Raw genomic sequence first — 14,547 nt, 5'->3', positions numbered from 1 at the left:
TTTATTTTACCAAGGTAAAACAAAAAATAAGGTGTCATTTTCGTCAAGTAATAATCGACGTTTTCGCTTTCGGTTAGTCAGTGCCGTTTTGCTAAGGTGTCGTTTCAGCTATAACCCACTTATTGCACATTATAAGTTTCAATTTATATTTATAATCATTTTAACCACTGTAATCAGTAAAAAATGAAATAAAAGTATATAGAAAATAAACAAGCACTTGTTATAAAATGTGCATCCGCAGGCAATATTTATAAGATAATCCTGCATGTAGCTGTGGCCATCACACTGAAGATGCACTCCACTTCTTTCTCATATGTCCAAATTACAATGATTTAAGACAGAATATGTACTATTATGTTAAGGGATATGATCTAAATTCAATTCTATTAGGTAATCCTGAAAGGACGTCAAAAATAAACTTAGAAATTCTTAAATCAGTAGAAGACTACATTCAGCTATCCAATAGGTTTTGTGATTGTACATAGCATCTTAAATTTATAATACTATTCCTTGCCGTATATTGCAGTACACTATTACTACTAAAAATGCGACCTGACAGCGCCAACAACGTAATTTCTATAATAAGAACATATATATAATTGTATTCCTTGACTGTACTTTTGTCATATCATATTGTATTCTAATTCTGGAGCGGTATTCAAATAAGTTTTTGCTTGTTTACCCATCCAGTTCACATATAAATATGTTTAAAACAATATTTAGTAAACAAATAATTAAAACTTATGCAACAACATAGCGTGTGGAGACGATAGACCACTGAAAAGAGCATATATATGCACATCAAATGACCCCTGACATCGCAAGGCATTGTTTTGCCAGAGTGCCAGGCAACAGAATACTACGAATTACATCACAGGGTACTGTGACCTGTTTGAAAAGTTAGGTACTGTATTTTAAAGGTAGGCCCAAAATTCTAGACAATCCAGTGATTGATATTGTGAACATCAATCCACACTGTTAGATGGTCACTTTCAGATGCCATGAACCAGGTCACTGAGCCTGATCACCTGATCTATTAGGTTATCTCTTATGGGTGAGCCTAAAACGGCACCTCAGCAAAATGTCACTGATTTCTCCAACGAAAACAGCACCTTGATTTGGCAAAAAGGGCTACTAATTGTTGTCTGTTATCTGGAGAAACATGTTGATTCCTGGCCGAAATATATATAAATGAAATTTCTATAAAATTACTATTTATTTCCTACTTACTAAAATAAATATGACATATATAGTATACCTGTTGTCCAGTTTCTTGACATTTTCGCCAGACTTAGTTTCAGCTTGACATTGAGCTAATCTGAGTAAAGCTACTTAAAACTTCAAAGCATGTGATCTTTCAATGATAAGTTTAGTTGCACCTCCCAATCAGAATCATGAGTAAATTTGAGCAGAGTCTAATTTCTAATGTAAACTATTTTTAGGTGACTAACATTTAACGATTATTTGTGTTTGCAAGTTTAATTGCATTTATTTTAATTCAAAGAAATCAAAGCATATTATATTTTCACAATAAGTTTAGTTGCATCTCCAAATCAGAATCGGGAAGTACATGCTAGTTTTTAATGTAAACCTTTTTGAACATTTCTCAGTTATTTGTGTTTACAAGTGACCATGCAAGTTTAATTTCATGTATTCGGGCATATTCAGACCCAAGGTAAAAAAAATAACAAGGTGCTGTTTTCACCAGGCAATAGTAGGCAAGGTGCTATTTCCCTTTATAGTATAACCCTCTCTTACAACTAGCATAGGTTGATGGGGACCAATTCCAACCCGGAATCCCCACATGAGTTGGTATGGTTTTACGCTGTTTTTAGCAACACCCTAGCAAGGGACACCTGACATAGACTTCACATATTGTACCCATGACAAGAATCGAACCTTGGTCTTCAGCACTTCAACCACTAGGCTACCCCAACGCCAAAATTCCCAACATGATAAAGTTGTCATCACGGTATTCTTCAACAAGTTCAAGTGAAAATATCCATACCTTTCAAATGTCTTATCTTCCACTTCACAATGTTCACTGTTGCAAAACTCCTGTCATTTAATTTGTTCTTGATTATTCACACCTGCAAAAGTAAGTTTAGTCGGTACGGTATGAACTAAAAAAATGAGTCACTATAGAGTATCTAGATAAAGGAATATAAGTAAGCGAACATATTTCTACATCATATACATTAGCAAGGATTAACATAAGTTAGGTAGATTGCTTATACTACAAAAATTAAATCACACATTTACTGACATATATAAAACAGAATAAGTGGCTTACAGAAGATAAATAACTTTAATACGTGATCAATATTATTAACATATTCCTTACCTGAATCAGAGACCATATAACAGTCTATGTATTATGATCTCTGTCTGAATATGTCACGTCTTCAGCTCCCTGCAATCGAGGTTGTGAAACATTTCTGCTGTAGGAATATTACATCCGCTGGGATATCCCTTGTCACACTGCCTGGCATGGTAGGCAAACGCATATTCCATACACCACATAGGTATACTTCCTAATACACACTGTCGAAATCCCCGCGGCTCCCAATATGGCCTGTATGAACTGTAATCGGACAACCTCGTCTCTTTCCGTAACAGCTGCAGAAATGACCGCTCGTCATTCGTGACCAACTCGTGTTATTCCGGGACAAGCAAGTCTACCCATAATTCCCTGTATGGCCGAGGGCGCCATTTTGGAACACAAATGTAAACAAACACTCAAACCTCGTGTAATCGATGTACACCGTGATGCTTGATTGCGATATGCTTACCTCGTGTATCGATACATTGTTCTCAGTCACCTCTAACACGGAAATCCCGGTCGAAATCCACCTGAGCCATCCACAACGAGGACGTCAAGTATTTCGAAAACTCGATTGACAGCCGAAGGAAGGAAGAGCAGCTTGCAGATGCCAGGTACGTAGCAGGGCTTCGAGACATAATGTTCCATGATTTCTATACAGAGATCTTATGGAATGGATTGATTTAGATATTTTACTGATCTCCATGTTACTACTGTAAACGTCAAGGGCCTTTTAGTTTTGTTGTTTTCGGAAACCCTTTGTTATTATTATGATCAAGTGTTTGTTGTGACATGGTATTTCTATTTGGGCTTGCATAAGAACTACAGGTGCAGGACTTTTAAGGGTCGTGTCCTTATTCTCAACATAACGCTGGGATTTGATGATGAGGGTTAGTTACCAAGGGTATAAATCTGGTGCATGTCAAACAAAACGTGGCATTCAATTCCAATCATGTGTTGCCACCTGAACCACCTGAAAGTGAGATATGGATTACAATGAATAATGACAGCTTATCAATCTTTAACAAATTCACACTGAAACATTGAAAGGATAAAGACAAGTTAGTTGTTTTCTGTTTCAGCATGTTCAGGGTTTGTGGGCAGGTTCACAGACATCCTCAGGGAGGATACCAAGTATTGAGTGAGTATTTTTGTTTGTGATAAATACAAACTACATGTATTCATCATGGTATATTTCAATGTAATGTGAAACATCACACTCACAATAGTCCAGCTCTGTGATGACAGCCTGTAAATAATTGAACATGGACCAGGGAATCTAGTGATTGTTATTATCAGCAAAGATCCATGTCCTCAGAGTATGATGACAACCTAGTCTGACCACTCAGTTCATTAGTTGATTAGTGTTTGCAGCGGTAGAAACTAACACTTTCAGTCCGCTAGTCCTAAAATGATAGCATATAGCAAAACCTTTAAAATATCAAAATGACTAGTGCCAATTTCTAACCCTGGTGTTTGGATGTTGTGTTTGTGTGTGTATGTATGAGAGTATTTAGGTTGGTTTGTTGTTTAACGCCGCACTCAGCTATATGACGGCGGTCTGTAAATAATCGAGTCTGGACCAGACAACCCAGTGATTGATATCATGAGCATCGAGCCACAGAATTGAGATCAATGACATGCATCAACCAAGTCAGAGAGCCTGACCACCCGATCCCATTAGTCGCCTTTTACGACAAGAATAATGGCCTTTTACGGCAAGCATGGGTTGCTGAAGACCTATTCTACCCCGGAATCTTCACGGGACGAGAGTATTTAACTTAAATCATGAATCTTATACTTGTTTCTCTGTGCTTTTACAATGTAACCCAAATTTTCTCGGGAATAATAAAGTATTCTCTTATTTATGTCATTTCTGAACAAAGTGTCATATCAAGGTTAGATCTCTGTCAAAACAGTGCCATGGAAAAGCCAAACAAATAGCCTAGAAATAAAAGTAAATACTGCATTGCATTAATCTGCATTTCAAGAAAATGTGGCAATAATTCATGGAATGATATTCACCTCGGTGAGGATCTGCATTGTCGAACAAGTTATTTCCTATATAATGTATGTGTTGAATGACCCTGACTTTGTTGTCAAAATATTGTTTTGACATTTGTTAAATATGGGGATAAATGTCATCTCTGAATGTTTGACATGAATTATTATGATTAGGGTAGTTCTAAGTCGGAATCACAACCGGGGTCTTTTCATTTGAATCAAATGTACAACATGTACAGTTTGGACATTTCTGTGATGTGAATGCTACTTATGTTTGTAGAATGTCCGGATGAATAAAAGAGACAGTCATCCGTGCAGCATCAATGCAAAGAAAAACCATAGAAGAGCAACAGTGATTGGTAAATATTTTGAAATTATTCTGTTTGGTTCATATGGTTATTTTGCAAATATGTCTTCAGTTTGTTCCTTATCGCTGTGGGCACGGATGTCCTATTATCTAAGGCACTACAATTTCCTGTGCAGAGTTGCATCTCTTGGGCTTAGCAGAAACCCATAGTCATGGGTTCAAATCCTGGTTCTCCCCGATTATGTTGCTAGGTTTGTCAGCATTATACACATGCTCGTGGGATTCATCAAAGACCTGCATCACTTAGGACTTTCTTCCCACATCAAACTAACATGCGGTGATATATCTGGAATACTGTTCAAAGCCGTGTTAAAGCCAACTCATTCATTTAACACTGCATCCAGCAATAGTTTGGCTTAATGACAAGGATTTTTAATATATATTTTTCCATGTTGATGAGTTGAAACAATCACTAAATGACATCTCTTAAAAAGATTCCCAGCATTCCAAGCCTAATTAATAGATAAGGTTGTGATTGAGTAGGCTCATTGATCGCATGTAATCATACCACAGTGATGTGGGATATTGTCCATAATAGTTATCATCGGTTTGTCTGGACCGAGTTCATAACGTTAGTCACTGGTTTGTCTGGTTGAGATTTGAGATGTGATTATCTTAAATTTTTAGCATATAACAAGACTCACATATGACAACTTAAGTGATTTTGCTGCCTTCTATCTGTAAGTACATGTGGTAACAATTCTTTTTGATTGCTAAAATCTTTTTACATAATGCTGCAGAAACTGAAGTCCTGCTTGAGATCCCTGGATGTGTACTCCAGGTTGACAGTCTGGAAGGACAGCTTAATGTGGGAGTGAGTGAGATGTGAACAGCTAGTGTTCCAGTTATATCACGACGTGTCAGCTTAATGTGGGAGTGGGTGAGATGTGAACAGTTAGTGTTCCAGTTATATCACGGTGTGTCTGCTCAATGTGGGAGTGAGTGAGATGTGAACAGCTAGTGTTCCAGTTATATCACGGCGTGTCAGCTTAATGTGGGAGTGAGTGAGATGTGAACAGCTAGTGTTCCAGTTATATCACGACGGGTCAGCTTAATGTGGGAGTGAGTGAGATGTGAACAGCTAGTGTTCCAGTTATATCACGGCGTGTCAGCTTAATGTGGGAGTGAGTGAGATGTGAAGACAATGGTGGGTGGAGACAATGGCACATGTATTGTAGTGAGCAAACCACCCTCCAGGCATACACACAACTGTGTTAGAACTGTAAGACCTGACACACGAGGTGGGTGGAGACAATGTCACATGTATTGTAGTGGGCAAACCACTCTCCAGGCATACACCCAACTGTGTTAGAACTGTAGGACCTAATACACGAGGTGGGTGGAGACAATGTCACATGTTTTGTAGTGGGCAAACCACCCTCCAGACATACACACAACTGTGTTAGAACTGTAGGACCTAATACACGAGGTGGGTGGAGACAGTGTCGCATGTAGTGTAGTGGGCACACCACCCTCCAGACATACACACAACTGTGTTAGAACTGTAGGACCTAATACACGAGGTGGGTGGAGATTGTGTCACATGTATTGTAGTGGGCAAACCACCCTCCCGACATACACACAACTGTGTTAGAACTGTAGGACCTAATACACAAGGTGGGTGGAGACAATGTCACATGTATTGTAGTGGGCAAACCACACTCCAGACATACACACAACTGTGTTAGAACTGTAGGACCTAATACACGAGGTGGGTGGAGACAATGTCACATGTATTGTAGTGGACAAACCACTCTCCAGACATACACACAACTGTGTTAGAACTGTAAGACCTGATACACGAGGTGGGTGGAGACAATGTCACATGTATTGTAGTGGGCAAACCACTCTCCAGACATACACACAACTGTGTTAGAACTGTAAGACCTGATACACGAGGTGGGTGGAGACAATGTCACATGTATTGTAGTGGGCAAACCACTCTCCAGACATACACACAACTGTGTTAGAACTGTAAGACCTGATACACGAGGTGGCTGGAGACAGTGTCACATGTTTTGTAGTGGGCAAACCACCCTCCAGACATACACACAACTGTGTTAGAACTGTAAGACCTGATACACGAGGTGGGTGGAGACTGTGTCACATGTATTGTAGTGGGCAAACCACTCTCCAGACATACACACAATGGTGTTAGAACTGTAGGACCTAATACACGAGGTGGGTGGAGACAGTGTCGCATGTAGTGTAGTGGACTAACCACTCTCCAGACATACACACAACTGTGTTAGAACTGTAAGACCTGATACACGAGGTGGGTGGAGACAGTGTCACACGTATTGTAGTGGGCAAACCACTCTCCAGACATACACACAACTGTGTTAGAACGGTAAGACCTGATACACGAGGTGGGTGGAGACAGTGTCACATGTTTTGTAGTGGGCAAACCACCCTCCAGACATACACACAACTGTGTTAGAACTGTAAGACCTGATACACGAGGTGGGTGGAGACTGTGTCACATGTATTGTAGTGGGCAAACCACTCTCCAGACATACACACCACTGTGTTAGAACTGCAACACCTGATACACGAGGTGGGTGGAGACTGAGTCACATGTATTGTAGTGGGCAAACCACTCTCCAGACATACACACAACTGTGTTAGAACTGTAGGACCTAATACACGAGGTGGGTGGAGACATTGTCACACGTATTGTAGTGGGCAAACCACCCTCCAGACATACACACAACTGTGTTAGAACTGTAGGACCTAATACACGAGGTGGGTGGAGACAGTGTCACACGTATTGTAGTGGGCAAACCACTCTCCAGACATACACACAACTGTGTTAGAACGGTAAGACCTGATACACGAGGTGGGTGGAGACAGTGTCACATGTTTTGTAGTGGGCAAACCACCCTCCAGACATACACACAACTGTGTTAGAACTGTAAGACCTGATACACGAGGTGGGTGGAGACTGTGTCACATGTATTGTAGTGGGCAAACCACTCTCCAGACATACACACCACTGTGTTAGAACTGCAACACCTGATACACGAGGTGGGTGGAGACTGAGTCACATGTATTGTAGTGGGCAAACCACTCTCCAGACATACACACAACTGTGTTAGAACTGTAGGACCTAATACACGAGGTGGGTGGAGACATTGTCACACGTATTGTAGTGGGCAAACCACCCTCCAGACATACACACAACTGTGTTAGAACTGTAGGACCTAATACACGAGACGGGTGGAGACAATGTCACATGTATTGTAGTCGGTAAACCACCCTCCAGACATACACACATCTGTGTTAGAACTGTAGGACCTAATACACGAGGTGGGTGGAGACAATGTCACATGTTTTGTAGTGGGAAAACTACCTCCAGACATACACACCACTGTGTTAGAACTGTAAGACCTGATACACGAGGTGGGTGGAGACTGTGTCACATGTATTGTAGTGGGCAAACCACCCTCCAGACATACACACCACTGTGTTAGAACTGTAAGACCTGATACACGAGGTGGTTGGAGACAATGTCACATGTATTGTAGTGGGCAAACCACCCTCCAGGCATACACACAACTTTGTTAGAACTGTAAGACCTGACACACGAGGTGGGTGGAGACAATGTCACATGTATTGTCGTGGGCAAACCACCCTCCAGACATACACACAACTGTGTTAGAACATTGCGATGTTACAGAACATTCTAACCATGTAAATACCTAAACCGTAAAAACACAAACCAGCTGTTGCCACTACCTCTACACTCGCCATGTTGTTGTCAGCCATGTTGCATTTCTAGATAATACATCAAGTGTTTTATATCCTCATTGTAAGATGTGAACACTGTAGCTGTGAGATAAAGATGTCGGACATGTGTGCAGAGTTTACTTTGTGTTACAGCGGCACCGACCCCCGCACGTAGAGACCCCGAGGCAGACCGCGACCTCCTTGATACCAGCAGGAAGGGGAACATGGCGGCTGTGAAGCGGATCCTGGAAGCAGGTCGGGCTGACGTCAGCTGTAGAGGCGAGATTGAGAGGACACCGGTGATGGTGGCAGCACTGGGGGGACAAGTAGAAGTGGTGGAGCTCCTGGTGATTGAAGGGGCTGTTGTGTCACTGGTGGACGAGGACGGTTACAACATCCTTCACCTCGCCTGATGGGGAGGAGATGTGGAGACGGTGAAGTGTGTGCTGTCTCTGAACGTGGTGGACATCAACAGCAGAGGACAGGGGAGCTGGACACCGGTGATGGTGGCAGCAGTGAGGGAACACAGAGACGTGGTGAAGATCCTGGTGAGTGAAGGGGCTGATGTGTCACTGGTGGACAAGGACGGTTACAACATCCTTCACCTCGCCTGTTGGGGAGGAGATGTGGAGACGGTGAAGTGTGTGCTGTCTCTGAACGTGGTGGACATCGACGCCAGGAACAACGCCGGTGAGACAGCGGCCGACGTGGCGAGACGCGCGGGACATCAGGAAGTTGTGAAACTTTTGTAGCCGCCATGCTGTCACGTGTTGTAAATAGGAGAAAATGTTGGATCGTGGCGTCACCTGAAGTGAGTGTCGTGTTTGTGTGGACGGTGAAGGAGGACATGTTGTTACACACAGTGACGTGGTGTGCCGTTCACGTCGTCGTGCTTTATATTTCAGGATTAGGTGAGAATATGTGTTGTGTTTGATGATAAATAAAACTTGTTGAAAACATTTTCAGACATTTTGTCATTTGTTGTGTTTGGAACTTCGCATGATCAGGTAAGAAAATTGTTAACTGAGTGTGATTTATATGTAAACTCCCCATCTCGTGATATTATTCTGTGTTAATTGTGAGTAATTAGTTTGTAATTAATCATGAAACAAACACAACAAACTGTTTGTTTACATCTCGCTGCACTCTGTGACCTCAGACTGAGCTGAGGTTCGCCCAGCTGACATGGCGCCAAATGTACAATGACAGTGACGTCACACTGTCGATGACGTCACGGCCTTGCGGCACTGCCTTCGCCTCACCTCGCCCGTTCTTAACCCTCTTGGTGCCACGGGACCATATATGGTCCCTCACTTTTCACACCCGCATAGTGCCAGGGGACCATATATGGTCCCGAGAAAATGCCCCTTTTAAACTGTGAATTTTGATATTCAACACTGAGTGCGCTAAGTCAAAACTATAACCATCATCACCCAAATCATCTTAGCTTTAACATCGTGTAACTCGTACTTTATACAGTGCTACGGATTGCGAAATATGGCGAGATTAGTAAAGTGGCTACCGCTCTTCTCGGCCTTTTTCTGCCATGTTTGAACACCAAGCGAATGACGGCGAATTTTGATTATGCACCCATGTCACATACACGTAAATATTTTCAGACAAAATCCTTGTTCATAAGAAAAAATATGACCTGAGTGATCAGAAAGACATATTTTTCCCAACTGTATACTTATTCACGTAAATACAATTCTGTTCACTCCTTATGAACAAGTTTATTTACACGTTTTGTATACTTTTATCGACTATCGGTAATGGCGGAATGGTCGGTACACATGAGAAAACGACAGTGTATATTTCCATTACATTTATGACGTACATTGAATGAATTTATAACCATCATCACCCTAATCATCTCAACTTTAATATCGTGTAACTCATATTTTATGCAGTGCTACGGATTGCGAAATATGGCGAGATTAGTAATGTGGTTACCGCGCTTCTCGGTCTTTTTCTGCCATGTTTGAACACCAAGCGAATGAAGGCAATGTTTATTATGCACCCATGTCACATACACGTAACTATTATTATATCAGACAGCCAATTTGAAAAAGAAATCTGATCGTGCTGATCAGAAATGATTTACTTGTCCCCACTGTACAGTTATTGGCGTAAGAGTACTAACGTTTAGTCGGCCACGGTAGTTTTTTGTTCCAAGTATTGCATATGTTTATCGACTGTGTGTCATGGCGATTTAGCACGGCGCTACATACCAACCGACAGTGCAGATTGTCTTTTTATTTATGATGCTGAATTACAGAAAATATTCAAATCAAAGATATGGAAAGATAGCTATAATCGTTAATATTAAGTTGGTATTGTGTATATTTATGGGCAGGAGGTTCATGATCAAAACCTAAAACATTGAATGGCCAAGCCCGAAGTGATCGACAGGGCACGTTCGCCTCATATCTGTGCCGCGATTTCTTGTTTACAGGTTGTCCTACATACTTGCCCGTTCAGACAAATAACTGCTACTTTTTTCATATGAAATGACTAAGAGTCATGTGTGATTGCTCAAACTACCTGACCGTGTGAGTGACTTGCCCTAACTGTTTCACATTTTGTCGCAAATGGAGATTTCAGAAGTGTGGCCACGACATCTAACGTGAGTCGACGCCATATTGTAAACAAATTGTGTCAAGGTCGGTTCCACATGTGGTAGCTCAGGCCCCGTTTCTGTCGATGGTACACGCGATACAAACATAATGCAACTACTGAAAACATCAACATAACTTCTACAATGATGACATCAATACCTTTTTGTATTTGGATTAACCGCTTATGGATACGCTGTGCTTTTAAGTTCAATTTCGATTTGTTTTTCCTCTCATTGAAACTGTGATAATGGCGGTGTGATTGGTTTGCTGAAATAGTATTTTCCATGAGTCTAATGTACATAGTACATGTTGTGATTGTAGAAGATAATTGATAACCAATTGTGTATGCATATATATCATCAAATACACATTACTAATCTCTTCAGAAAATGGAATATATTATAGCTCGTTTTCAAACATTCTGCTATGGATATTAGATCAAAAAATGATATTAGATTTACAAATTATTTATGTACACTGTACTCTCGATTAACGTATGATAATCTATTGGAAGTCTTCAACTCTTATTTGATATGTCATCTGAAATGTCAGCAATGAGTACAATTAATTTTATTTCGTTACAATCTGCAATTTTATTCAAATAGGCTAATAGACTGTCGGTGATTTCCCGCCGCTGTGAATTTGTCGTCTGGACAGGTGCGCGTGATTTGACCTCGCGTGTTGTGACGTGGATGACGTCACTTGAAACAGCTGATCTAATGTTGTGGTAGTATAATGGATACAAGTGGTTTCATTTTCCAAATAGCAATATTCTCTTTGACTGAACTAGAAAGCATATCTAGTACATCACGATTGGAAAATGTCTACGGCGACCGAATAGAATATTTAGAATATTTGGCGCAGTTTTCTAATTTTGGTATGTTGACATGTGCTTTTCATATATGTTTGAAGGCTTAAATTGATATTCCAAAAAAATAATATGCATTTAGTTGAGTACAGTGAGAAAGCTGTCAAAATGGATCCAATATTAAACCACCTAGATTTTAAAATATTTTAGCTTCATCTATTGGAATCTCGAATGGTTCAATTTATAACATAAACAGTAAAAGTAATTAGATCTTCTCACAATATATAGATAATCAATTTCTGAAAGACAAAAAGTTTTTAGTGTAAATGTGACTTCGTTTTGATGTTTTATATAGTTATATGTATGTCTTTTTTCACTCTGCATTATCTAAATTACCAAATACTTCGACCAGTGACATATAGTAGTAATTAGATTCTACTTTGTTTTTTATCCTAGGTATGAAATAGATTTTCTTTTTAAATAAATATTTGTCTAAGAGCAAAATCAATACATTCTTGTGGTTTTTTTTCACCATTTTAATTTGTATATCTTCCCTCCACGCTGTTGTTTAGCTAGGCCAAAATTAAGAAAAAAAAGGAAAGACATAATAAACCATTTTTATGTAAGATTTTGCTGGTTAAATTTTCGGAGTTCAATACCAAGAATATATTTTTCCTTTTATGACAAATAATTCCATTACTTTCATTGACCTACGATCATTATCTATTTCAAACTTTTCCTTCAGTAGAATGGGATGGAATGGGAAACTAGTGGAAATAAACTATCACGTATGTCCTTTAATGTACATGTACATACCTAGCTATAGGTGTAAATACACTTCTAAAGTCGTATTTATAAATCAAATGAATAAATGAAAGAAAAAGTGGTATTTCATGGACTGGCCATACAAGTATATTTTGAGCAAAGGTCTAAGTTAGGCAGCCAAGTGCGAAATACGAGCTGATACGAGGATGTATGTTTTCTGGTGTTCATAGTGAAACAATGACATATGGCGCCCGAGTTGCGAGTGATCGAAAATAGGTTTGTTGAATAGATTTGCTGCCCATGAAAACGTTTCAACAATTTTGATTGAATCTACATGTACTTACTCTTGGGTGGTATTACGTTAGTATAATCTTGTTAATTATTAAGAAATAACAATGATGCCCGATATTGAGCGATGTCAATTTGAGTATTGTCAGGGCTGTTTAGCGATCTTTCACATTTTGTCCTTTGAAAATGTACGATGTCAATTACCCGGAAGTTGATTTTATCACTAATAAAAGAGCACGGTCATTGAAACATACATGGACGTAACTGGGATTTCTTCACGATATACATTCCAAACTGTCATTCGTTTTGTGACATAATCTTTGAAACAGTCTGCGTATGAATTAATCACTACCACTTCCGTCAATTTTGTTTTGACGTCAAAAACACGCACAATTTCATCGGGTTTTCTTATCGGTAAATATAACTCACGGAAAATTCTCAGTGAATGTGTACTTCAACATAAATATCATATGTCTATCACTGTTAGGACATGTACTTGCCAATGATATGAATTATTGGTCATTTAGATTTCAAACAAGGGCGCTTACTTGACTTTGCTTGCCATATTCGGGAGCGTCCATATTACGATTAATGTGGAAAAGTAGGAAACTTATAATACCAGCACATTTATCGATGGCTGGGCAGGGCATAGATCTTTTGGATTTGGTGACTTTAGATACTGTTGGAAAGACAATCAACTCGAGTTGCATGTTATACAATTTGGTTACATTGTGTGAAGAAATAAAGACGTTGCAACACTTTTGATACAATGTACACGTTTTTGTAACCGCGACGTCAGCATAGTGCGGCACTGAGCGGTTTGCAGGCTGACTGACGTCCAGGCACCATGAGGGTTAATATCTCACTCCGGCGCAGTGGTGACTTAGCATAACACTATGCTGGTCGCGTGGAGCTCTGGGTAGGAGAGTGTGCTAATATGTGTTAGAATTGGCGATCTTTTAACAACTGAATATGGTTAACTAGCACATTTTTTGCAGTGATTATTAGTTTATAATATCAACATTTGTTGAGTCTTCTACTAAAAGACGAATTGTCACGATGGAAAATAGCGGGAAAAAAGTCATGAAAAACAGTATTTTGCCTAGGTATTTTCTACGTCAGAAAACAGCGAGGCATTCTGTCAGTCTGGGCTAACATATTGCATCGATGAAATAATGCAGACTCATTTTATTTATCAGGCTTTGTGTTATTTCCCACTACAATTCCAATTCCAATCTCAACAAATACTACCATGGACTTTAATGTAATATAATTGGAGATACGCCTAAATGTGCAGCACACAGACATCTGTGACAGGCCTTTACCACTGATATATATAGTTATTATACATCCGTGCCTTTACAAATAGTTTAAGAAGAAATAACATTCAAAATAATAAAACAACTGATTTTCAATCATGTTACGTTTTATATCAAAATTAAAGTTGCATCTGAATATCTAAATTTATATTCTGACATTACTTTTTAGAAATATGCCAAATGAAAATCTGCCATGCATCTATCAAGCAATCAGTTACTCAGTGGCAATTATTAGTCATCACACTTTGAAATAAGAGATTTACCCAGGTTACTCTGCCCCTTATAACATGTGTCCCACCATTAAGTGATTTGAGTCATCACAGGGG

The 14,547-nt window shown here is 39.7% G+C and overlaps 1 long non-coding RNA gene and 1 pseudogene across 1 annotated transcript; both read left to right on the top strand.

Annotated features, from left to right (window-relative positions):
• Positions 1 to 2,608: 2,608 nt before the first annotated feature.
• On the top strand, positions 2,609 to 4,658 carry LOC139447288 (uncharacterized). Its single transcript, XR_011652021.1, has 3 exons — positions 2,609 to 2,937; positions 3,406 to 3,464; positions 4,608 to 4,658. It is a non-coding gene; the product is annotated as an uncharacterized lncRNA (long non-coding RNA).
• Positions 4,659 to 5,838: 1,180 nt separating this feature from the next.
• On the top strand, positions 5,839 to 9,382 carry LOC139447943 (ankyrin repeat domain-containing protein 29-like; annotated as a pseudogene).
• The last annotated feature ends 5,165 nt before the right edge of the window (positions 9,383 to 14,547 follow it).

Source organism: Haliotis cracherodii, unplaced genomic scaffold, assembly GCF_022045235.1.
Source record: "Haliotis cracherodii isolate W230 unplaced genomic scaffold, xgHalCrac1.p SCAF_7, whole genome shotgun sequence".
NCBI lineage: Eukaryota > Metazoa > Mollusca > Gastropoda > Lepetellida > Haliotidae > Haliotis > Haliotis cracherodii.
This window is presented reverse-complemented; position numbering and strand designations above follow the sequence as displayed.